This window comes from Nannospalax galili, unplaced genomic scaffold (assembly GCF_000622305.1).
Source record: "Nannospalax galili isolate Female #2095 unplaced genomic scaffold, S.galili_v1.0 scaffold188, whole genome shotgun sequence".
Taxonomy (NCBI): Eukaryota; Metazoa; Chordata; class Mammalia; order Rodentia; family Spalacidae; genus Nannospalax; species Nannospalax galili.
Genome location: NW_008360325.1, coordinates 5,736,431 through 5,763,397, shown reverse-complemented (window position 1 = coordinate 5,763,397; position 26,967 = coordinate 5,736,431).

Genomic DNA, 26,967 nt, shown 5'->3' with positions numbered 1-26,967 from the left:
TGGAGAAAGATGATAGTGATTCTTCTCATAATTATAGTGTTTTCTGAATTTATTCAGTCTCTTGATTTTTTTAAATTAAAATTCGATGAACTTCTTCAAAAAGATTGAGCCTATTTCTATTTAAAGCCACACACATTATCAATGTTATGACTCTTGGTGAATAATGTGACTGACTTTCCTAACTAATCATTGACGCACCAATAAAAAGGGTTCCGATGGATCACGCCAATGTTTTCCTGGTCCAGGGTGCTCTGCTGATGACTTATTAGCACTGGCAGAGCTTTGCTGCTTGGTGTGTTTGTAAGTTAACGGTTTGATTGGCGCAAACCTCAGTTTCGTTGTGAGACTTTCATACATATACACCACTGTTTGTTCTCATTCATCAGAACCCCACTTCATCCCCTTTGCTGCTCCGTTTTCTTCCTAATCACAGCCCTACTCTGCTTTCACGATGTGCATATTCTCCCCTCTCTCTTCTCTCTCTCCCCTTAGACCTTCCTCTCCCATTACAGCTCCCTTTATGCTTTTATGCCCTATATGTACACACACACATATATATGTATGCATATGTGTATAAGTATATATACATATATATGTAAAATTAAATTCAGCATAAAAGAGAAAATGTGCAGTACTTGTCTAAGTCCTTCTCTATCCTCTTCCCGATCCCCTCTACCACCCCAACCTCTTAACAAGTCTCCCCCTCACTACCATGTCTTTTTGTTCTGTTTTATGACCCACTGAATTGAACCAGAGTCAGGTGAGCACATGCGCATGAGTGCGGACCAGGATTGCTTTGGACAAAATGTAATGACTTTTTTCCCTTTGTCATGCAATTTCAATGTGGCACTTTACCTGACCAACTACATCCCCACAACTAGAATGGTGTGCCTGTAGTGAGTGAGTTGCACTTGTTTAACTCTCAGTGGATGGCCCTACTTAATAATTCATCACCGACTGTGACAGACAAGTTTCTGATAATCATGGTTGAGAAATTTTCTATTACCCCTATTCTGCTATGATCTTTCTTTAAGATTGTCCGTCACTATTTTAAATGATTTTTGTGGTCCACAGAGACAATAAGAATTGGACATCTTAGACTTTTAACACACTTATTATTTGTACAGATTTCCCACTATTGACTAAGTTTTCCATTCTTTAAATAAACTTTATGTGGATATGATGTATAACCCTTTTAATATATCACAGGAGTCTCTTTTTCTAATTTCATCCTTAAATAACTAAATTCAGGGTGCCAATAAATGTATATTTTTAATCTGACCGTTTTTTAAGGATCATAAAACAAAAGCTTAAAAAAATAAATGAAAAGTAAAAACGTTTTTATCTGAGGTGGAATTATTGGGGCCTGTCTTCTCTCCACTTTTTCTAATTTTCTACAATTCAAATATTTCAGACAGTGGAATGAATTCATAAGCACCTCACAGCTAATCCGGGAATCAATACTGTGGAGCTCAATACAGAATATGATCATCTCTGTCTTCATGCCCTCCTTCTAGCAGAGTTCCTTCCATGATGACTGAGTCTCACAATTTCTTGTTTCAGTGTTCCAACTGCATTTCATGAATCTTTATTTTTGAGAGCTTTTGAGATCAGTTTGCATTCAGTTGGTTCCTATTTTAATGGAGAGAAGTTCCACTCTGTCCCCAAAGAGTTCAGAGTGTAATGGGAAATGTCAACAGTAATTAGACCCAAAGACTGGCAAAATGGGAAATGAAGCCTGTATCTTTTGATAATAGGATCAGCTTCCTGGGCAGTTGCAGAGACTCAGATCCATTGTTTTGGAAACATGTAGAAGCTTCTGGACAGTTCCCCCATTTTGCCAGCGATGATTCCAGAGCCTTCTTCTCCAGAGAGAAACAAAAGTTTCTGGACCCATTGCTTGCGGATTTGAACAAATTTGTACAAGGCAGCTGTTTTAATAACCCCAAACGAGACAGCTCAGAAGTGTACTTCCGCCTCCGCCGCTCAGCATGGTGAGGGGTGGTACTAAGGCCTGCTGCTCTTGCTGCTATTCGGGAAGGTGTGAATAAGACACTCACAAGCGGCCTACCCTCCACCAATGGCCATCATGCCTGTCATACTTAGCTTCAGCTGTGAACTTGATACAAACCTAGAGTCAGTCAGGAAGATGGAACGTCAAGTGAAGATTTCCTCCATCATGTTGGCCTCTGGGCATGTCTTTGTGGCTTTTTTTTTTTTTTTTTTTTTTTTTTTTTTTTTTTTTTATTGCTAATTGATGTAGGTGAGCCCAACCCAACTGTGGCTGGAACCGTCCCTAGGCAGATGGGCCTGGGCTGTAGAAGATAGGGTGTCGAAATATGAGCCTTTCAGCAGGCCAGTAAGCCGCATTCTTCTGTGGTCCTTTCCAGGTTTCTGCCCTGACTCCCCTCCATGTTGGACTGCAACCTGGAAGTGTTAGCCAAATAAACCCTTCCTCCCCCAAGATGCTTTTGGTCATGGTGTTTATCACAACAACAGAAACCAGACAAGAAGAGTACTTGTAGCCTTTAATAAAATCATAGCAGCAACAAGATACAAGGTCTTTGTGAAGTCCAAACTGTCGGATGAAGAACTGAAGTTTTAATCTTTCAGTCTAAAGTCCTGTAAGTAGTCTAACAGACTTGACAGGGAAATCTTTCTAGGTTATGCAGCATGAGGTGGTGGTAAACTGAACCTGGGGGTCAACATGTTCTGCTTCAGTTTGGGTGCTGAGATGTTTCCAGAATCACCTTAGGAAAGAGAGACTCATCTTTTGAGCTTCAGTTACCTTCATCTGTAAAAGATTCAATGAAATCTACTTTATAAATTTTTTGTTGTTGTTTTTTGTGTTTTTTGGAAAGGACAAACAGGGAGGGATTGCTATTACCATTCACAAATCATCAACGGACATTTTCGAGTCCTCACAGTGTGGCAGGAGCCACGTGAGGTGCATTCACATAAATACCTTTCCATGCATGCTGGACAAAGATGCATTTCCTGTGGTGCTTTGCAGACAACGATGCTGAGATCTGAGGCTTTCGAAAGCCCACACTCCCAGGGGAACAGCCCATCATTCAGTGCTCTATGATGAAGCTACAGACAATTCCAGTGTATCATTTAAATGTTATCCTGGTCCAGAGAATCCTGGGAAATAAAACAAAGGCATGTATGCACCCTGAGATAAGGCTTCAAGAAATCGGACTGCAAAGGCCAAGTTCTTATGCTTGTGAGAAGCTTTGAGCTACTTGGAAAATGGTTGTTTCCATTTGAATGGGACTGTTCTAAGACATCAGCTGAGGGTTGATGGGGTCTCAGTTCCCTCCGTCTGTCCTCAGGTGCTGGTGCTGTAATAGGAGAAGCTCAACGCCCTCTGGCATGGCCTCCTCTTCCTCTTCACCACCCTCTTGACTCTGCCAGGGCAGACTGACCTCCAGCCCTGGCAGTTTGTGAGCCTGCAGATGCAAAAGTCAAAACTGCGTCTCCTAAAGTAAATCACACAAGGACTTGCTAATGTGGAGAATCTTTCAAAAGTCTTTTCTAAATGCAAAGGTAAGCTGAAAATTTCTGTCTTTTATTTTTTAAGATGGCTTGAGATGCCAAAATCGGGAAATGTGTTGACTTGAAGATGGACATTTTTATTTTTAAAATCTAAAAATGAATTGCTCTGCTTCCCCTTGCCAAGTTTAAGATTCGGTTTCACAGTAGCTCTGATTGCTGAGAATCTTCCAATATCTGCTGGAAATGCTGGGGCCTCTTCAAACTTCTAGCCTGAAGACTTTGAGGGCAAGCTGTACTCTGAGGTGGTTGTTAAAATAACTATGAGCATTTTAGAAATCCACTGAAGGAGAAGACTTTGGGAAATGGCCGGTCTATTACTACCAGGGGGAAAATGAATTTTTTTTAAAAAAATAAATAAACCACTTTTTAGTGTCAAAACAGAAGACTGTGAAGTTTCAGTTCTACAGGCTGCAGAGATGGCTCAGTGGTTAAGAACACTGGCTGCGTTTTCAGAGGACCCGGGTTTGATTCCCAGCACCCACATGGCAGCTAACAACTGCCTATAACTTAGCTCCAGGGAATCTGATGCCATCTTCTAACCTCCATGGGCATTACACGACATAGTGCACTTACATACACACAAGGCAGGCATAACACTCACACACATAAACCATTGTATTTCAATTTTATTTTTTGTTTGTTTATTTACTATTGGTGCTTGGGGTGAACCCAGGACCAAACGGATGGTAAGTGCTCTCTATGCTGAGCTGTAGCCCCAGCCCATATACATGCTTTTATCTGGTGTACGTATGTGCGAGTTCATGCATGTGTGCAGATGTCCATGTGTATGGAGACCAGAGGCCAACATCCAGTGTCTTCCCCAACAGCCCTCCACCTTACTTGTTGAGAGAGAGAGTCTGTCACTGAACCCAGAACTCACTGATAAGGCCAGGCTAACTGGCTAGCAAGCCCCAGGGATCCTCTGTCTCCACTGATCCCACACTGCTCTGCCAGCTTTTCACATGGGGGCTGAGGATTGAACTCAGGTCCTCACGCTCTCACAGCAAGCACTGTAGTAACTGAACCATCTCGCAGCCCCACATTCATGCTTTCTAATGCAGATAGGCTGCACTGTTCCATCTTGGCCACATTTTATGCCATTTTTGTTTTCTGAGGCGGTTTGGGGTACCGTTTGCGATCAGCCTGTGAACTCCATCATAAATGCATGGAGTTGAATTATTTTTATTTATCCAGCAACTACCTTAGTATGCAATACTTTCTAGTTCTGCAGAGCATCAGCTTAATTGCTCAAGTTCGAAACTTGCCTGTTCAAGCACAAGCGGGCTTCCTACCTGTGCCCCTTCAGGTAGGATCTTTACACATTGAAACTTTTTAACAAATCTTTACCTATTAGCAGCCCTCACTGATCTGTCTCATGCCACATCTGTTCTCTCTTTAGTGGCATAAAAACCAAAGAGTCATGAACAGTCATTACTAGAACATTCTGGCTACTCGTGGAACTGGTTCAGCTATTTGTGAGCAGTGATGCCCTGGAACAGCATTTCACTCCCTGAAGCCCTGATTTCCTTATCTTCTAACTTAGGGATTCTGATGGTGGTCTGGCTGTAATATACCATGGTCACCTGGCCAGTCAATGCATAAGGGAGCCCATGATGGTGGGAGAGGATCAGAACATCATCAGCCACAATGTCAAAACTGACACCATTTTCCAGTCTGGTGTTTGGCATCCCACAGAGGTGGAATTGAAAAGACTCAGCTGATCAAAAACTACTGTCTCAAGTCCCAAGAACTTCTCAGATAAATGTCCCTGTTGCTGAAACTCCTTCCCTGGGGGAGAAATGTAAACAATGTCCACCCCCTTCCTTGGTCCTAATGATAATCTGAGGTATGATTCCACCAAAGCGCACTCTGGGAACCAGTGAGTTTATTTTGTTTACTTACAGAGCAGTGCGTAAGCGATTTCTTACAGGAGTGTGGGTGACCCCCCCCCACTAAGGCCACACAGGAAAGTCTTCACCCAAGCATGAATGATGACTTCCACACAGCTGCATAAATGGAGAGCCTCCCCTTTGGTTTTTCCCAGCTGCCTTGTGAACTTAGGGCTAAATTGCATACCATGGTTTGGGAGGTGCGGCTGGATTCTCAGGTGAGGGGCTCAAGACTCTCCCTGCCTCTCCTTCTGTGTGGGGGCATCAACAGCCATCAAGCCCAGCTGGGGTGATATTTGGCAAGCAGGTGCAGCCTAGTTCAGGAAGACGGCATCTGGATAATTCTGTACAGCAGCACCACTTCTCAAGAAAGTCGGCCTATGTTTCTATCACTGCTTGTTTGTTACGATGCCTTGCTAACGTGTGGACAGGTTCTGACAGCCTGAGCATTAATCCTTCCAGTAACAACAATGGATATTTCAAGTGCTTATGGAATCTTACATTTCAAAAGAAGACTACACGGGATACTGTCCAAAAGTAAGGAGACACTTCTGGTAGGCAGTAAGATGTCTTTGGGTGGCATACACAACAATACTGAGAAAAAGTTAGTAACTATCTCTTTATCCACAATAAGGAGTTCCTTTACCATGACGCACAGCAGGTCTCCATGGACAACAGTGATACATTTCCTTTGTAAATATATTTGTTTAAGTACTTTAGCAAATAAAGGGAAATCAATTTGGAAAAAGAAAATGTTAGAAGGGGATGAGATCACAGAGTCATTCGATGGTGGATTAAGTTTGGCAAGCCTTGTTCAAACAGTTCTTCATTAATTCTTCATTAAAATTTGAACGCAGAGGCATTATTAACCCCATCTTTTAATGAGGGACCATGCTCAGGCAAGAGATGACAAAGGACACACAGTTATCAGGGAGGAAAGTCGAGCAATCGTAATTAGATGCAGGGCTGCTAATTTTAGAACTGGTATGATGACGTCACCCTCTCTGCATTTCTTTCATTCACTTTTATGGCCATCAATTCACTAATTCATCTGCTGGCTGTCTCCAGTGCATGTGAATGACCTTCAGGTCTAACCTCAACTGCTCCCTTCTTTCACTGATCTTGACCAAGGGGTCCCACTTAAGGAGAAACACCTTTCCCCCCCCACCCTGCAAGGAAAGACAGAGAGAACATTTTCATTTGAAACGCCATCTCCCAAACCTCACAAGTTGAAGACTGAAAATATCCTCTCCACTGTTGAGAGTTAAGTTTCTATTTGGGGGAAAGTTGATCTCCTTGGTTCAAAGGAAAACATATTCCCCAAAAAGGATTAATACAGGCAGTTCAGGCAGCATCTTGAACGTCAGATATCCTAACAAATGAAATGCTGATCTATGGGTAAAGAAATCAGAACCATATGGCTTGTACTCCTTAATTGACATATGGGCTTTACAAAATAGGGAAAAACACACTTGGCAAAATGCATTTCAAATTTTACTCAAACCACAAAACTTTAAAAATATCTTAACATGTCTAATGAACCCAAAATGTGTCCTTACTCACCCAAATTAATCTAACACCATTTCTGTAAACATTTATACCTACTATGTGCCCCTTCCCCCCCCCACACACACTAAGGATGGGAGATGTGGATGAAGTGAAAGTATAATGCAGTGTGATGTTTTGATATCTATGTGGGGGAAAATGCCACGAGATCTCAGAGGAAAAACAAAGCTACTCTTAAAGTCAGAGAGAGACTGGTCAGAGAGAGCTGCTAAGAGGTACTAAGAGGAGTTTTTATGGAAACACAGGAGCGTCCCAAGCAAGACATGACAGAAAGACATTGTAGGCCAGAAGATCAGCAAGAACCGAGGTTCTACAAAAACTGTCCAGGGAGTGTCCGCAAAGCTGCAGCTCAGGGAGCTGGTGCTGGTGCAGACAAGTTTGTGTGAGGACAGAGAGACATGTTTGTCTAGGCAAGGCCACCCAGAGAATTTGGATGCAAACCTTGCACAGTGGGAGAGTCGTGGGAAAACAAAACAATTTTTTAATTATAAAATAATAGATACTCATGACATTTTTTAAGTACTTCCTCAAACTTCACCCCTCTGCCAGCCATACTTGTCCGAAGAAGGAACAACAGCTGTTTCTGGAACATTCTAGAACTTTCTATGTGGCATCATACAATGTGTGCCTGCATGTAAGTGTGCTCGTCAGTTTAATGCTAGTCTACTTAACGTTGCTTGAGCAGAAGTATGACATAGGTGGCCACATACTAGAAGCAGTCAAGCTGAGGAGCCTCACAGGAAAGTGAACAACACACAATACCTTGAATGACATGAACATGGTGGTGCAGGAAGGTGTGTCCAGTTCTGTCCAGCCCCATCCTTTGATGATTCTGAAATCATTCTCAAGCCCAGAATGTTTTGGACTGTCAGTTTCTTGTTATTTTACTGCTCTGCTATTTACTTCCTTTCATGGAGTAGTTTCAGTTCAATAAATGATGTGTTTGCCATCAGAACAATTTGATTCTCGTTCTAATTATAGCAACAAGCTGCTTCCCCTAAGCATATTATGGGTGTTTCATTATTTTAAATTGTTATCTTCCATATTAATTACAGAAACAGTTGATCTTTTCTGATAAGCAGGCAGCTGCAAATTCCCTTTTTATGTTTTGTTGTAATAGGTGAGGCGTCAGGTAAAAATCAAATCAAGTGCTAATACCACTCATGATGGAGGCACATTTAGGTGCAACACTGAAACTCAGCATCTCCCCTTGGCTGGGAATAGCTGTTTCCCAGAATCCCAGAGCTGCCTGGCTCAGCATGCACACAGGACACACCCTCTGGCTAGCCTGGTGCTACTGACCAAGGTCTCAAAACAGCCTCTTCTCAGGGGCCAGGGTAAACCCTGGGAAGGGTGAACCAGCTCCTGAGACAGGGAAGACAGAGGCACAGATGACACGGTTACGACCACAAGGTCTGCCTGGTGGGACATCTCCGCTCTGAGACAGCCACTCCCTGCAAGGAAAGAGGCCAAAGGTTCAAGTGACTAAGCTTAGACGTTCCTGATTATGAAGAGAGGGACAGGTGGGGCCAGCCCAGCTCAGAGCCTGCCTGTGCCCAGACAAGTCTCCCATCTTCTCTTTCCTGGTGCAAACTGGGCACGGCACGTGTGGAGGTTAACCCTGGGGGCAGAGGCCTCGTGATTCCGAGTGCCTCCACCATTTGATGTGACATCTCAGAGCGCGGAGGGAAGCGGAACCATGGCCTGCTGCGCACTCGAACTCTGGCTTTATCCATGTGTGCTCGTGCCAAGATGAAGGGAAAGAAAGGGGAGAAGAGAGGGAAAGAGGAACAGGAGGGGGGGAAGGAGGGAGAGACACAAACAGAGAAAGCTTTTGTGCTAAATACTTTAGAAAAAGAAGCAGAAGAGAAGTGGGTAGGTAGGAGATGAACACAGGGACAATGTAGCTCACAGCTATGTACAGTTTATGGTCCTTCATTACTGTCAAAGTTGTTAAAAATTTAGCTCTAAGCTTCCCACAAGCTAAAGTGACTAAGGAAACAGAATCAGTTATACCACCAGAGCAGAAAACCATGTTACTCAGAAGTCAAGTAAGAGGCCCTCAGAAAAAAAATATGGGAGCTGTGACAAGCAGGAACATCCCAGTGATGATTCTTCAAGACAGCCCATGTCTTACTTCTTGGTCACACAGAGTCTATAACAGGACATTCAGCTACGTTAAAGCTACTCTGGGGGGTCAAAGTACCCCTGGTGGTCTGCTCTGGTTTAATGTTGGAAAAGGCTGGAGTCCAGGGCAGGTTTGTAGAGCAGTGAGATGCTGCTACTGCCCAGAATGAGGGTTTGCAGAACAGCTGTTCCCCAGAGTGTTTGGGAAGAGCAGGAAGAGCCCTCTGAGTTCATCATCGGTGTAGAAACAGGACAGCTATGAGGGTGAGGGAGATAACTCGGTCAATCCAGCCTCACAAGCATGAAGCATTCCCTGCTGGAGGGAGGAAAGAGACTTAAATTAAGACTTAAAGACAAAGTAAAACTTACAAGACTCACAAGACTCACTTAAGACGGCTTCCCAAGGTTATATATGTGTAAGAATGGCTGGGTAGAGGAGACTGACCAGGCAAGTGGCCTGCTAATCCAGGGATGCAGTTTTCATGAGTCACCACCCATGATGGACTGGGCTCTTCAATGACGTGACTGCCTTTGGGTCATCCATGATCCCGTTAATAACCCTGGCAAACTCACTGATTCACTAGAAGCGAGACTGGCAGGCCATTGCTTCTTTAGTTGGTAGTAGGGGCCTTATCACAAATGTTATTTTCTCACATCTCTCTAGAGAAAGTCACACAACAGCTTCAGACCTCAAGTCAGTTCTCTATGTGTGAGTCATACCAAGGCTCCATCACCCATCCTAGGACATCATAAAACTCCCCATCATCCAACACCTTGTCTTGGCCTGTGCTCTGCAGTTGTCTCTTCCTGCTTCCTGCTCTGGCTCGGCCGGTGCCCTGCCTTTGGGGTCCTGAGCATGCAGAACTTGCTGCCCTTTCTGTTCCTTCCCTCGGGCCCATCAGGCTCTTCCCAGACTTCAGGCCTCACATGGCTTTTTCCATTCATTGAGGCCCATGCCACCAGACCCATCCAGGCATGTCCCCCTCTGTGTCTCACAGGCCCAGATCAGGATTTCAGTGTCACACGACTCTTATCATCAAAAGGATGGAATTCTCTGCCAGTCAGAGGACAAGATGCTTGAGATGAGGATGGGAAATGTGGCTCACTTGTCTTAGTATACATGCATGCACTGGGCGGTTCCATCTCATGTGACAGAACTGCCATCTTATTTGAGAGAGAATCGTTGAGGATCCAAGTCTCGATGCCTCAGTGGCACCCTTTGTGTGAACTCTCCCTTGTGCCTGTTATAGTTCTTAGGATGCTGTGTTTCAGAATAAGAACACGTTGTCTGTTTGGACCCTGTCTGCTGCCAGCACCTTTGGCCAGATCAGGATTTCTGATGACACTAACAAATAATAGTCGGTGCCTGGGACTCCAGTGGAAGAGAAGAAGCTTAGCAACTCTGTGTCTAGGCTCACCCCACTATGTGAGAGGGAGAGGTCTCTGTACTTTAACAGGGACTTCAGCCCAGCAGGGGCAAGGGCAGGCTGTTCATGCATACATGTCCCATGCCTGGTCTGCTAGATGACATGTAGTTCACTGTATACTTTACCCTGCCCAGGTCTACTCCCTTTGCCACTTCCCCTGAAAAACACTGATACTCCATTCTCACAGTGACAGCTAAAGGCCCCAATATCCCTTCTCTGCCTGTGATGGTTAATATGGATTATCAACTTGACTCTAAAATCTAGAATCATGTTGGAGACAGATCTCTGTACCTGTCTGTGAGAGATTTTCTAGATAAAGCTAGTTGTGGGAAGACCCACTCTAGATGTGGGAAGCAGCAATCCATGGGCTGGAACTCAAGCAGCACTTTGAAGCAGAAACCATGGAGGAATGCTGCTTGGTGGCTCGCTTGCAGGGTGATGCTTAGCTAGCTTTCTTATGGAGACCAGGACACCTGCCTAGGGATGGTACCACCTATAGTGGGCTAGACTCTCCTGTATCAACAATCAGTACAATCCCTGAAAGACATGGCCATAGGTCAATCTGATCTAGAAAATTCCCCATTCAAGGCTTTCTTCTCAGGTGACTGGGTTGTGTCAAGTTGACAGTTAAAGCTTACTAGGACAGTATTCAAGCACTGAAGCCAGAGACCCATTGTTTTATTAGTTCACTTATCACCCTTTTCATGACATAATGGTATGTATGAGTAGGTGCTTTGTATCTGTTAATTCTAGGTATTCCATATCTGCTAATTTTTACATCGACTCTGTGGAGTGGATGTCACGGGGTAACTAGTCAAGGATCTTGTCCAAGGTCACACATTGTCTAAGTGTAGATTCCGGAATCTGCACACAGATCTGTGTAGCTTCAGAGAGCTCATCCTTTTCTACTGTGCCAGTGAATCACAAGCTTATCTGCACACCATGATCACCTGGGAATCTGCGGACATTTCCAGAGTCAGCTAACCCACCTTTGCTAGGGTTGACTATAGACAACAATGAGTTTGGATGCTCCCTTGATGCCTTAGAGTGTAGACAGGCTGGGGAATGGGGGAAAGAGATTGTGTCATCTATAAAGCCCATCTCCGACCTAACATGTGTTGATCAGAGTACAGGTGGCAGAGAGGGGCAATGAGCTGCCCTGACTTTACCTCCTAACTGTGTCACACATGCTGCTTTTCACAAAGCTCCCAACTGTTCCCAGCCTGCCTCCTACTCTGCCCAGTCCCAGTCCTCTGATTCATTAGCCTATGAACTGGAATGAATCTATGCTGTATCTCCAAGACTCTGTTTTCTCATCTTTCAAATTGCTTTCTAATATTTACCCAATGTCTTTGTTGAAGAAGCATCAAAAAGTGAGAAAAATCTCCCTAAATGTTTGAAAAGGAAAAAAAAAATCTTTGTGGCATCTGTGCTTCCTGCCGCCCTCAGATAAACACGCACACCAATGGCATGGGTATGTAGCAATTCCCATTTCTGATTTAAGTGTTAAATCTCCTCCAACAGCGTTTCATTTGCATTGTGTAAAGGCACCACCCCACTCTCCTGTTTTCTGCATTTCTTGATAGTTGCCTTTATTTAAGTTCAGAGAGGAAAAGCTGCATTGACTTAAGGTACTTTTCTGCCTACACTGAGTGGAAGTGAATTTTTTTCATAAATTTGAGAAATAAAAGTGTTTTCATTTCCTTCTTGCCATGGTAATCCTGCGAGAGATAGACATGAGAGTCTATTTTCTCACTGAAATTGTTTTCTTGAGTCCCAGGCTCACTCCTCACACGTGTGGACTGTTATTGTAGTGTCACTAATGAATGTTGACCTTCCTCCGGTCTCTGTAATAATGCACCCTCTTAAATACAACAGCAATGTCTCAAATTACACAGGGGTTTCGAATAAGTGGATAATGTATTCTTTGCTTGGATAACCCCATTTATCAGAATTGTCTTTTTACCTATACAGTTAATGGTATCATCCTTGTTCAGGTTTAATATTTTTGTCACTACACGATGTCTGGATGCCACCAGGCACTGTAATACAGGCTCTTTGCTCCCTCTAAATTGGTCACTTTATGCAACAGGCATTCTTTTACCAATCCTTTCAATGTGTTCCCCAACTCTCAGTCCTCAGCCCCATGAGCAATCATAGCTGTCTCTTTAGCCTCTCTTGTCTTGACTATTACAGTGTCTGACTGTCAGACGATGGCTACCCTCTGACAGCCCTGTTTCACATTACCAACCCATCCTTCCACATCTCTAGAATTATCTTCTCAAAGTGCTTTCTGGATCATCCTCCTGACTTCAGACCTCTTCTGGCTGTCCAATGTGAATAAAAAGCACAGCCCCTTAGGTCCCCCAGGGACCTGACTGTCCTGCTGGTCTCCACCAGACTCTTGACCCTATGGTTATTGGGAGTTGTCTGTAGTCTGCAATTCATTCTCTCTCTCTCTCTCTCTCTCTCTCTCTCTCTCTCTCTCTCTCTCTCTCTCTCCCCCTTCCCCCACTCCAGCCTATTTGCCTATGATAGGAAAGGAATGACACATTATCATTTCTTCAATAGCTATTATGCACCGTAGGCTTGACAGGTACCACACTTCCACCATCATTTCCCTACCATCCCCACCATGCATCTTTCAAAGTGGAATGCAACGTCCTCACAGTGGCACTCCCTAGAGGTTTCAAGGCAGTCCCCATTCTTCCCTGGCCACCGTTTCTTGAGCTGTATTACTGCAGCTTGATCTCAGTCAGTGTGATCTAAGTGTGATCTTGTTTGCAATAACTGGGAGAAAGGATTAAAGCACCAGGCAAAGTGATAGGCCAGATACCGAGGGGAATGAGGGGAAGGAAATAGGATTTCAGCGATGCCCTGGCAGCTCTGCACCATGAGCAGGCCCAGGCTTTCGTGATTTCTCCCAGGCACCCACTTCCCGGGTGTCCTTAGGTAAGGCCCCTACTGGTCATGAAAACGTACCAGAGAAGCAGGAAGCTGTGATCCTCACGTCCATACTCAGGCAGCTGAGGGATGCCGTCACCTGCTGAGAGGAGTGAACTGAAGGTTTGCTATAGACGTTTCAGGCTTTTTCACACACGTGCACCCTCCATTAGCCTGTGACAGGCAGGAGTAATGAGCGTGTCTTCTTGGTGTTAAATCCCGAGACTCTAAATGAGTATGTGGCACACAGAAGAACAGTGTATCATTCTGATTATGTGACTGTTTTGTCCTGAGTGAATAGTGTGTACTCACCAGAGAGTGATGAGACTGAGTCTAAGTTTTCAGAATTTAATACACACCATCCATGGCCCTAGATTTCCAGAAGCTTCCATTCCTAGTAAGGATGTGAACAACATTAAGAGAATGACATCACAGCGCTGAGTTCCACCTGGGCACGTGGCAGGACGTTAGGCATTTTTCACTACAGGTGTGTGCAGACAAGTGGCTGTACTTTAACCAAAAGTACTGTGAAATGAGCCAGTATAGTCTTACCAACTTCCCTGATGTCTAACTCTGTTGCAGAGAGTTCTTAAACTAGGCAAGGAAGAGGGGGGGAAGGAAAAATCCAGAAAGACCAAATGATCTGTTTAATATAGAGATGAGAAAAAGTTGGTGGAGGAAGAAGGGCCGAGTGAACTGGTTTGGAACTGCAGGAGAGTCAGTGGGAGCATGGAGAGTTGGCACCTGGGAAACATGAAAGCAACCTGCTAGGAAGACCAGGATTTTTAGATAGTTTATGTATTAATTATGTATTCTTCCGCCTTCACTGAGACCTTCTCAAGATCAATAAGACCAGAAGCATTTTCAGTACCACTGTGACTGCTGAACTATGTTGTGTACATGTAACTCTTCTTTAATATTTTACTTATTTTTATTTTATGTGACTATATTGCCTGCATGTAGGTAGGTACACCTGTATCGTGTCATGCCCAAGGAGATCAGATGACGGTTCCCCTGGAACTGGAGTTATAAATGGTTGTTAGCTGCCATGTGGGTGCTAGGAATTGAACCCTGGTCCTCTGCAAGGGCAGCGAGTGCTCTTAACCATTGAGCCATCTCTGTAGCCCATGAATGTAATTCTACATTGAGGTAGAAGCTCAAGACGCCCTGGGAGATAATGGGGCTATGCACACAGTGTCTCCTTGCCCTGGCTGGAATGTCTGTGTCCTCTTTACTCTTTCTTCCACGTGAGAACATATTGAGAAGACAAAATCTGTGACCCCAGAAGAAGGCACTAATAGTGCCTTGACCTTGCTCTTCTGGAACCATAATAACTAATTCCTGTTCTTTGTAATCCATGCATCTGGGGCACATTTTGATACCAGCATAAAGAGACAAAGACACTCAATGGTTACTGAACCCATTCTAATACTAAAGAGAGACTCGGAGAATTAAAGAATGTCTCCAAAACAGGTGGCAACTGCCAATTTCAGAATTTGACTTCAAGTTTGTCAGACTCCAAACTCACACCCTGGTCATCATGCTAAAGGATTATGAGAAAGAGTGAATCAGTCATCCCTAGAGACGAATATCGATATATGGTCCTGGGCCTGCAGACCTGGCTTTGGTTATCTAGAGCAGAGAAAGCTGTATGTGTATGACAAGAGGAAAGACTTCTCTGAAGAAATGAAGCTCTGGACGGCTCAGGATCCATCCCAGCTCTCCAACTTCAGATGCATCCCAGGCACCTTGGTGATAGTCTGAAGGAAAGAAAAAAATAACTCTGTTTCAGGTCAAAACATTTTTATAGATTCAAGCCACATTGGCTTCTCTGTGGAAAAGCTCTTTCAGTTCTCTTCAAAAATGACTGAAATTGGTACTTTCTCTTAAGTTTGTTCATGACTCTGAAGAGTTGGTGAGACGAGGGGGTCTCTGGCTCCAAAGCTGTGTGGCTAGGGCCTTTGGGGTGTTACTCTGAGGATATACAGGAAATAGAAATCCCCCCTCCATACCCTCTCCATTGTTTACCCCCAAAACTAGGCTTACTGCAACAGCTTAGCATCAGATGAGGAGCTAGAATCCACTCAGAAAACAAATTTGTTATTTCTACAACTGTCAGGAGAGCCCAAGGCAAACAGAATTTTGAAAGGTTGCTGCATCTGGAGTCAGGTTCTGTATAACACAGGACACAACACCCTCCTCCTCAGCCCTCAGCCTCTCAACTGTGACACAGGAGATGACTAATCCCGGCCCTAGCCATTTTATAAGCTGGTTACAAAGATGAAATTAAATAATGAACAAGCTCAGAGCTTTCTATAGTGTGAGCGTTACACACATGCAAGGAGTTATTATTAATTACAGTTTGGTTTGGAGCACCAAGCAGTTTCCCTAAGCTTAAATAATAATCACCTGAAGAACTAGGAGGAGAAATATTTATAGGGGAGATGTTTGCTTTCCCTCACACGAATTATCAATTGCTCTCATCTGGAGTTTCAATTAATAAGGTGTGTGTTTTTAATTGAAATAAGGTTAAGTCTTAGAATAATTGCAGAAGAACATGAATTATGTAATAAAAAGAAATGCCCAACCACAGTGCTGAGGAAGCAGGGATATGGAAGCCGGAACATCCTGGATGAATTCTTGAAGAACGTGGCCTGATTAGTCCTATTGTTAAGGTGGCACTTTTTTTTTCCATTTGAGAAAACGTTCATCTACATTCAGCTTCCTTTTCAGATTCTGTGCCTTGGGCACACTGCGATGCAGGGTCACCCTGTCATGTTCTCTGGTATGATAGTGAAGCAAACCCTCCACCCTGAGGGGGCAAGGCTGGGGGGTGGGGGCTCCTGAGACACCTGTAGAGCTGGGTGTAGCTGTAAAGGCACCCAAGGCAGGTCACTGGGCGCAGTGCTCCTCACAAACTCCTCATATCTGACATTTACTTTCTCTACATCTCCAGATCCTTCCTGCAGATTCCTGCATCTGCAGGCCTAAGTGAACCCTCACTTCCGGGGAGAGCATCAGGGGTGTCTTCAGGAGGATGCTAAGCCCCCAGCCTGACCATCCCTATATTCTAGCCAGAGACTGTTGGAAAAGATTTCCCCACCCATCCAATTTGGGATATGAGGACTTATTCATTCTTTTACTGGAGACAACTAGAAAAAAGGTCAAACAATATGAAGCAGCCATTTTAAATTTAGACACATTCATCTGAAGCAAAAAAAGCAGAGACTCCTGACTATATAAGCAGCATATAGTGAACCCTCCAATTCCCCATATTAGTTCTTAAAGTCTCCTGAACATGGGGAAACTGAGGCAGAGCACAGTGGTCCTCCTGAGTTGTAGCCATCAAGGTGAGAGTCCAGAAATGGAAGTTTGCAGGAGTGTGTATTGGGAAGGATAGAGCCTCACAGAGGAAATGCTTAAGACGTGTCTTCATACAGGGATCAACATTCACAGAAGGAAATACCCAAGATGATGACTCAAATAGATTGAGAAAGCAAACCTTAGAGTTCTCCAGGAGCTATTTCTGTGTCTACCATCCAGAGCAGAAGCCTCATGATTCACAGACTAGCAGGCAAATACCAGAGAACAATCTCGTCTCCACTGTTGAGAGGAACTGACTCTAAATACTGCTGTCTTCTTTCCCAACTAAGCTGAAAAGCAAAGATTGGAAGATTCAAACTGTTTCGAGACACGTGACCATGTCCTGGAATAAGACAAGATAGTTATTTCAATAAAAGAAGATCTACAACCCAATAATAAATTCATAATGCCTGACATTCAATAAAATATAACAGAAATAGGGGAATGTCTGTGATGGTGAGAAGTTTAATCCTTCAACTCAGAATACAATAGCAGTTACAATCCCTGACCTCTAGAAAAAAAATTCAATGTCTAAACTAAAAACTACACTGGATAGAATTCATGGACTATTAGATGGCACAGAAGAAAGTATGAATAAACTTAAAGTCTTTAAAGCAACAGATAGTCTCCAAAATAAAGTACTGGATAGAGGGTGGCAATCAAGTCAAGCATCTGTGAGCCTGGGTTGACTTCAGTCAGCCTAACACATAGGAATGGACTGATATGTAAGGAAAGACGACCTGTTAATTCTCCAAGACTCCACCAGCAAGAGTTCTAAACCTAGACTTTGAAAACCATATTCACAGTGCTGCACAGTTCCTGGGAGTCCAGAGCTCAGGCACAGCCCACTGAAGCAGGCTCCTTCATGTTGTTTGTGAAGCTGCTTCAAGTGGGAGTGCAGCACTGGTCCAGGCAATGCACAGCTCCCCCAAGACTCTGCCTCTCCCCACATAGGACTCTCTTCATGGATGCCTGAGTATCCTGGCAACATGGCAGCTAGTTTCTCCCAGAGCTACGCCAAGAGAGGTTAGGAGACAGAGAGAGAGGTGGAAAGAGAGACAGGACCAAGCAGAGAGCAGAACATATTTTAGGTTGGAAGTGAGAGGTCATCACATCCTACACCGTAGAGATCCCATCAGCTGAGCTTGGTGGACAGGGAGAGAGGATACGAATACCAAACAGGAAACAGTTGCTGACGTCAACTTGTGAGGGAGCTGCTTGTCACAAGAAGAGAGAAAAACACTGGAAGAAATAATAAAAGAAGAGCATCTACCCATAAGTCAATAAAGCTCAGCGAAACCCAAGCACAGTAAGGATGATGTAAACCACACCATGGCCAGCCGTAAACACGTTGCCTAAGGGCAGTTATGAAAAATAAAAGCATGGAGCTGGGGACATGACTGAGTGGTTATGAGCATGTACTGCTCTTACACAGGGCCAGGATTTGGTTCCCAGCCACTATGTCTGGCTGCTCATTATTGCCTGTAACTCCAGTTCCAGGAATTCAACACTGCTCCGGTAGTGACAGAAGACACACCAGTGACAGTTGGGAGGGGGACCGAGTACAGGAAAAGAGGAAAGCATGATGAGGACTATGTGGGGGTAGGAGAACAGTCCATTATTTTGACTGGGGGGCCAGCTTCTGTCTCCACTGAACTGTGCACTTGAAAAAGTAGTTTAAATGCATGCCAGCTAAATCTCGATAAAGCGGTTTTTACGGACCCCACTGTGGCCCAATCCTGTCCAGCTTTAATCTTTCAGTGGCTTACTATAAAACGCACCATCCTTCCCCTAGCTCGACTCCCCAGTACCCTCTCCCTCCCACCATGGGCATGCATATGGGAAGGAGGCTTGGAATCATCTCTCAGCAGTCACGGAAGCAGTGGTCTTGGGTGTCTTCCTTTCCGATCCTGCTGCCCTTAGCCTGGTACTGGATACTGTTGCACTAAATTTTCCCCTCCTCCTTTTTGGAAGACCCACATGCCTGCACCGTCTGAGGCCCCAGGGCTGACAAAACCAACGAAATACCTTCTATTTGGGTTTTGCACAGTTTATGACATCTGGGAGGGGGTGAATTACAAAGGTATGAATTCTCATAGGCTTTTTCTTGCCCATATTTGAAACGTATGTGGTCTCCACCAGCTCTCTTCGAGCTGTCTCCAAGGCCTGTGGTTCTATTTCCCCAAAATAGTGACAGCACCTCCCCTTTTTCCCAGTGTGCTCAGCGTCTCTCAGGGTAGGCCTCTAGACCTGGCCCTGTTCAGTTCTAGCTTTTTAGAGGATGCCTACCCAACAGATACATTGTAGAAACCATGGAGATGTTTGATGTCATACATGAAAATGATTATTTGGAGTATTGACCAACAATATATGAAGTCCATCATGAGATCTCCCATTTAGATCCTTGCAGAGCGCCCACCAGGCCAGCATGCTTAGGGCCCACAGCTCTCCTCTCAAGGGGTTAAGTCCAACCTAGTAGGCAAGTCTTCAGGGAAGGGGCGGGTCAAAGAGGTAAGGAAGGGGAGGAAGGTAGGCTTCGTCCTCCCAGGTAGTTTTTATGAGCAAGGTTTTCTACTCTTCCGAAGAGCTGTCATGTGAACACGATGCAGATTGTGTTCCACATGTCTATTTTTAGCACACTGCTACAGATGAGAGTTAAACTCAATGTGATTAGTAAATTTTAATCTGATGTACCAAATCAATGCTACTGGCCAAACCAGCAATGGCAGGGCCCAGGACTGATGCCTCCACATCCACATCCTTCCATCTCCAGGGTCCTGACAGCCATGATTTGGGTCTGTATATCTTATCTCTTTCCCTCGAATTAAAAAAAGAAAGGATGGATAGATGGCACAATTGGTAAAGTGCTTGCCCACAAACCAAAGGAACTAACTTTGATCTCCAGACCCCATGTGAAAAAGTGGGCATGCTTATGTACTCTTGCAGTCCAAGCCCTGAGCACTGGGGAGGTAAAGGCAGGCCGATCTCTTGAGCTCAGTGGTCAACCAGCTCAACCTACATGGCAAGTTCTGAGCCAGCAAGAGATAGCGTCTCAGTATGTGTGTATGGGGGGGAATCAACTAAAAGTCAATTTTCCTCAAGTTCAGAGTCTGCCTTCACCCTCAGTGAGCAGTGGATGACCGTATCTACACCACAAAATTCTGTTCAAACAGAACGAGAAGCTCCCTACCATGCACACAACAGCAGGTGTTCAGTAAAAGATGAACTTTGCAGTGGTCCCTGTCAAGTGCATCTGTTATTCATCTTGTGGGAATTGCCACCCAGGGGGCAGGCAGGAAATTGTAACCCAAGGGGTGCAGAGGCCTCAGCCTCTCATGTGTGGGATTTCCCCAACTACTTTCTCAGAAAGAAGAGATCAGCGGCAAGAAGCACCAAGGTCAAACGTGCTGCAGATGGAGCAGCTGAGTTTTTCCAGCGGCAGGGGATGGGAGAGAGTGTGGAATGGGTCTTTTTTCATTCTGACTAATTTGATGCAAGCAGCCAGCATTTTGCAACCTGCGTGGTGTCTGCAGTTCTTCAGGGCTGTACGAAGCCCAACTGTCTACCACCAACTCTCCACTGCTCCTCTGTGGGCAATTTTACTCCCCAGGAGACATGTGACAATGTCTGGAAATGGAGTTGGGTTTTATGACAAAAGGGATGAGTGCAGGAGGAGGGAAGAGGTACTGACATGTGGTTGGGAAAGGCCAAAGATACTGCAATGCACCCCACAACACATAGGGCAGAAAATTACTGTGGTGGTGGTGAATAATGTCATCTTTATAGATCTAGAAACACCTAGGAAGCAAACCCCTGGGCATGTCTGTGAGAGACTTTCTAGGTTAACTGAGGTGAGAAAGACCCACCCCCAATGTGGGCATCACAATCCATTGGTTGGCGTCCCAGACTAAATATAAAGAAGAAACCAAGCCAAGCACCAGCATCCCTCTCTTTGCTTCCTAACTGCGGATGTGGTGTGGTCTGCCCCGCTGCTCTCCATCCACCATGCCTTGATGGTATGGACTGTACGCTCTAGAGGTGAGACAAAATAAACCTTTCCTTCTTCAAGAGGCTTTTGTCAAACATTTGTTACAGCAACAAGACAAGTGACTAAAGTAATTACCAAGCTTTGCTTGTCATTACTAGTGAGGACAAAAAATTGGTAGACTTGCCCCAAACTTATCAGGCTTTGGGAGAAGACTTGAATGGAAGCTAAAAGAGACATCCCCAGTGACCCAGTTTCCTGAGTCAGGCTACATCTTCCACAGCTCCCACCACCTCCCACTAACCCATTCTGTTTTGAAGCTTGCTAGCTTGAGCATCTCTCCCTAAATTGACATTTTTTACCCATCCTAACCAGACTCCTTTCTGTCTATGTCTAATTTTCTTCATTTTAATAAATACCCCCTACTTCTCAATGAAGCTTTTTACTTCTGAAGTCTTGGTTGTCTTGGACACCACTCTCTACTCCTGACAGTCTTTCAGGAGCTGGATTCTATTAAGCTCCTTCTCTGAGTTTGCTGACTTTCCCTCCTGTTTATTAAAATGCAGGTTTCTTTAGATGGAAGTGCTAGTCATTATTTTTCAATATTAATGTTATTGTTTTTCTGAAGCTTCTGTTGTTCCGTAATTCAAGGGCCCCTTGTCGAATCCCATATGCAGCATGTTTATTAGATGTAATATTTTATCTCTCGGACGCAGTGCCTGACACTATCATTTCCTTCTTATTTCAATAAAAATGATCTCCCTCCTTGCGATTCTGACAGGAGCTAATGGTTTTCTTTATCACAAGAGAAAGTAAGAGTGGGGCAGTGCTAAAAGACAAAATGAACTGTATATATTTGTGCCTTAATTCAATTTATAACATAAACTCCAATTCTAATAAAGTAACTTCTATAACACCAGAGATAGCAAAAACAGCCACCGCAAAAGTCTAGAGGCCTCCAATGTTTCTGTATTTGAAAAACACTATCCAAGCATAGCCTCGTGGGAAGAGATGAGCCTTGCCCTAATGGGCGTGTGCTCTCAGGTCTCCTTTCTTTCTTTCTTTCTTTCTTTCTTTCTTTCTTTCTTTCTTTCTTTCTTTCTTTTTTTTTCTTTCTTTCTTTCTCTTTTTACTTTATGTGTGTTTGCATGTTTAAGGGCAAATGAGATTTCTGACAATGTAGTTTGATCAGGCCCAAGTAAGATCCAATACAACTATCACAAGCCGAAGCATGACATTCGCATACTAAGAATTCCTCCCTGTGTGTAATAGAAAAAATAACATATTTGGAGCACACTTAGACCATGAACTTCCTGGAAGGAAGTGGGACTGTCATAGCTAACGTCAATCAATTGGGAAAATAGAGACACACATAAGGCACATTGTACACACTTCTGAATTAGCATACCACACCTTCTAAACACATGTAAATGTCATGTGTCAATTGAAACAGGAAAAGTAAAGCATTTAAAAGCACTGCCTGGATATTATGCACCAGTGAAGACGTGGAGGACGTTTGAGTCCCTTTACTGAGCCTTGAATTAGCCTAATATTGAAAGCAGTTGGAGGTTGTGATTCACCTTCTAGTGTAAGAGCAAATGCCCATGTTGGTGAAGAAGACCAAGGCACACATCTATAAATAGACTGCCTTTGGTTGGGTGACCATGGGCCTGCACTATCCAGCCGTGGGACCCTGAAAACATGTCTTAACCCAGGCAAGTGTCTGATCCAACGCAACAAAGACAAGAGAATTCTTCCCCTTGGGTCATGTGATGTCTGGATCAAATGATACATCTATTCATCATTCAGTGTGTGCTGCTGCCTGGTAAGAATCTAACCCATGGTAGCTTCCCCCCGAATCTCTGATCTTGCTGTTTTCAGTCCACACTGGTACATTCTGCCTTGGACTTTCTGACATGGAGTAGACCAGAAGCCTCCATTCAAATGCCTCATCCACCAATACTCATAAGGTACCTACTAAGATAGCATTCCAAGGCTGGCACATAGGGGATTCTGGGATGAATTGTCCCCGGCTTCAGTGGGCATAATTATTAGCTCTGAGGGGAAGGAGTCACAACATCGCAGTGGCCACAGCAGCACTCTTGTTGACACTGGGTGGATGGCTCTGGTTTCCGGTGTACTGTATTTTGTGGGGCAGGGGGGAAAGCTACCTCATAAAGTGGGAACCCCTTTAGGACAAGGCAAAAGCCATTTCTAAATCACTTTTGTCTCTCCGGTGTCTAGCACAAGACTTGGATCACTGGGATCATTTTTCCCAATGCTAGTTCAGCAACACATCTTCGGAGGACCTGCCAGGTGGGAAATGCTGATTAGGCTGCAGAGCCGGACAAGGCATAGGCACGATCCCTGAGCTCATTGGCCATGTTCTGATGAGACCAACACCCATCGCCAGGCTTTGCTGCCCACCTGGCCTACCGTATTGAAACTGATTTTGGAATGAATAAATGAAAGTAAATGAATGCATTATTTTGTTAATGTTTACATACATATGTATACAGAAATAATTCAGAAGGAGAGTACCTAAAAATGAAAAGATGTGATGAGAGCTGTATCAGGAGGCCACAGATTGATGCAGGGGTGATAGGAAGCTTCCAGAGGAAGGAATGGAACATTGGCGTTTCAGTCTTTAGGTAGATCTTCCAGCTCCTTAGCCTGAGCTGAGATGCTCCTGGTCTCCCCCACTCATATTTTCCCTATTACACTGTACACTTTTGAGGGCCTTTCTGTCACTGGGGTGTGCAGGAAGGATGTGGAGTCTCGTCCTTCAGGGAGCACCCTACTCACGCCAAAATGAACTGTGGAGAAAAGGAACCAGGGGGCATTCTGTGGGCGAAGTCACACATGGAAATGTTAACCCAGCCCATGCCTACCAACAGGCCTCTTATCCCACAGGTAATAATTGGGTTCTTCTGCATGCCAAGCTCTGTACTAGAACCTGAGCTACAATGGGGATGAAAACAGACAGGCTTCCTTGCATCCCTTGGCCAGTACTGCTCAGAGCCACTTGCTGACAGCTCTGCCAGGAGAACCAACACATGGCCCTTGTCCAGCCTCCCCATTTAACACACTAGGAAGGCTGTAGTTTTTGCCGATCTCCCATTTGTCTTTTGCAAGAAAAATGGCCAACTGTGCTGGGAAAATCACAAGTGGATAGCTGCTTTCTGCTCTAACAGAGAACAGTGACAGGATGATGTCCTAGATATATAAGGGTGACTCTTTTGGTCACCAAAGCTGAAGGGTTGGGACCACCTGAAACCCCTGCAGGAAATACAGTTGCATGCCCCCTCCAAGCACAGCCTGACACATAAGTAGGGATCTTCAGAATTAAAATCTGCTTGAATAAGAACCTGTTGAACTTTAATGCAGCTGTCCCACCCCCTCCAAGACACTCAGGACACACAAACAAAACAATTCCAATCATTGCTTGACCTTGAGAAACCACCAAGCCAGGTCAAGTGCTGGTCACAGGTGAGTGTACTCAGGATGCCACTGACCTGGCATGTTTATTTATCAACAATGTGTCAGTAACAATGCCGCAAAACTAGAGCAGCAAACGCCTCATAAGCAGCCACCCGCTCTTGGGGCGCACGACATGACATCTTTTCGTTTCCTACTTGCCCTCCTTGGCCTGCACGTCCCTGGCTGAGTGACTTTGAGCCAGTTCCTGTGTCCTCTGTGAGCCTCCATTTGTTTATCTGTATAATGGAAAGCATAATTGTTTCTCCCATTTGGCACTGGGGTGCATCGGATATGTACGATCACATGACTGAAATGCATAGTACTGGACACATGTGAGCACAGACTTCCACAGAACGGATTTGGCCACCGTGAGGCTCTATGAAAAAGCCCAGAAAACCTGCTGCACAGAGTTGAACTTTGTTAGTGATGTCATTTCTTATTAAAAAGAAAATGGCCTTGGTGACTACTTTAATGGTGTCCATTATCAGCAGAATAGATTCTAGAAAATTCCAGAAGCATCTGGGTAAAAATCTGAATGGCGACGATCCAAATTCTTGCTATTCAAATATATAGGAAGTGCTCAGCTGCTCTTTATTTGAAAACTCCCATTCTGTTTGCTTTGGTGAGGGTCAAAGCATCAGTAATTCTTTTCTAAAAGCTCTACAAACAGAGATAAAATATTGGACCTGCCTTTTGAGAAACAATTGCTAAAAGCATACACTATTTGTCGATGTGCCCCATTTATCTACACTGCCTGTTCTAGAATAAAAACAAAAGAGGAGACAGGGAGAATGTTACTGCAGGCATTAAAAGAAAGGAAGAATCAAGTTTATGGAAAATGATTAGAGCCAATTCAATTAAATAATTGTCATCTTTAAAACTCAGCTACATATTAAAGTACAGTTTCCTCGAGTTCCCTCACTTATGACCTTGACTTTCTTAAGTACTTTTCAGAAATTTCTTAATGATGCTCACTGTATATTAATAATATACCAGAAAGCATATATTCTGGGCAACAAGTTTTCTAGGTATTTTTATATGTTTCCTAGCCATTTCCTAACAACTTTTTTCTCTAGACTGTACCACGAGAGAATCAAATTACAGTTTCCCAAGATCATTTCCCTATTTTCTTTTCTTTTTCTGACCATAAAAACACAACCAACTGAAATAGACCCAGAAAATTCTCAGCGCTGTGCCTTGACTCTATTCCTGGGCACATGTGATTCTTGCATTTATTTATGTATGGACTCTTTGGATTATACGAAAAGATGAATTGAATACTCAGTGTCCAATTTCTCTCTATTTGCAAATTTATGTTCAACACAAAGTATGAACTGATTTATGTTCACAACAACGTATAAACTGAAGACCTTGTTTCCCCAGAGTGCTCATGTATGAATTTATTAAGGCAACTCCCTTCCCCCACCCCAGTGATCCTATTTATTATGTGCAGAGGGAGCTCTTCTGCATCATTCCCCATTGACTTGGTATTTCATCATTTGCCAAAACGTGTGAGTTGAACAAGAAAGACAAAAACGATGTTGAAATCTACCCCCCCAACACCAGCCTCTAAGCACAAATGGAGAAACGGTGGAAGAGGCAGAAAAGAGGTATACAAGAAGACAAGGGAAAGAAGACGGATGGAGGGTGGGGGGACAGACCAAGGATAGAGACTGCAAGCCAGCACGCCAGGAGAGAAAGCACCATCTCAGTGATGGACAACTGAAGAGGTGTCAGGAGGGTATTATGTAAATTACCAACACAGCCAAGCCATGCACTGATGATTAGAGCGGCTGTGAGCCATGTGGTGGTCCCCAGACACTGGTGAGCCTTGTTATTTTTCTCCCCTCCAACCACCCTTGGGGTGGATTCTTCCTGACCCTGGTCCTTGAGAAAAAGAAATCGTCAAGAAATAACTTGTCCCTCACCAACTCACATATGTTAGCTTCCTCAGCCAAGGGGGAAAAGGAGAAGCGGGCATGTGACATGTTCTCCCCCTCCCTGGATGCCAAGCAGACATCTTCAAACTGCCTTTTCTTTAGATCAGTGAAGCGTTTGACTTTATCAAACTCCTTGATTGTGCCTTAGTTTCAAGGGCAGCACTTAAAGTGGAGAGATTGGCACTACAGAAGGTGCCTCTGCACTCAAAAGACCACCAACGGCATCTCTATAGATATACCCCTTCCGGATACCCCCACTTTACATATGGTAATTTTATGCCATCTGCACTCTTCCTGGAGGCCGAAAGATGAGCGATAGGATGGTGTTGATTGTAGGTGAGGGTTTTAACAGTGCAGAACTCATGCTAAATCTGAACAGACCTGCGATTGTAGATCCTGAAGGATACGAGGAATGAGCGAAGACGCCTCAATGAACGCTATTAATAGATTCTCATTGATTCATGTATTCATTCACTAGCGCAGAAAGCATTTTTTGGCCACTCGTTATATACCAGACGCTCTTCGAGGTTCTCAGTCCTAACAATCAAGGGAGGGAGGTCTGGTCCCTGAGCAACCCTAGGTCTGCTGGGTTGACAGAGTTGATCAGGGCCCGATCTTGCCTTAGCAGAGGTACTCTGATCAATGGGATTGCCTTTCCTGCCCATGGAGGACACACCAGCCTGTCCTTG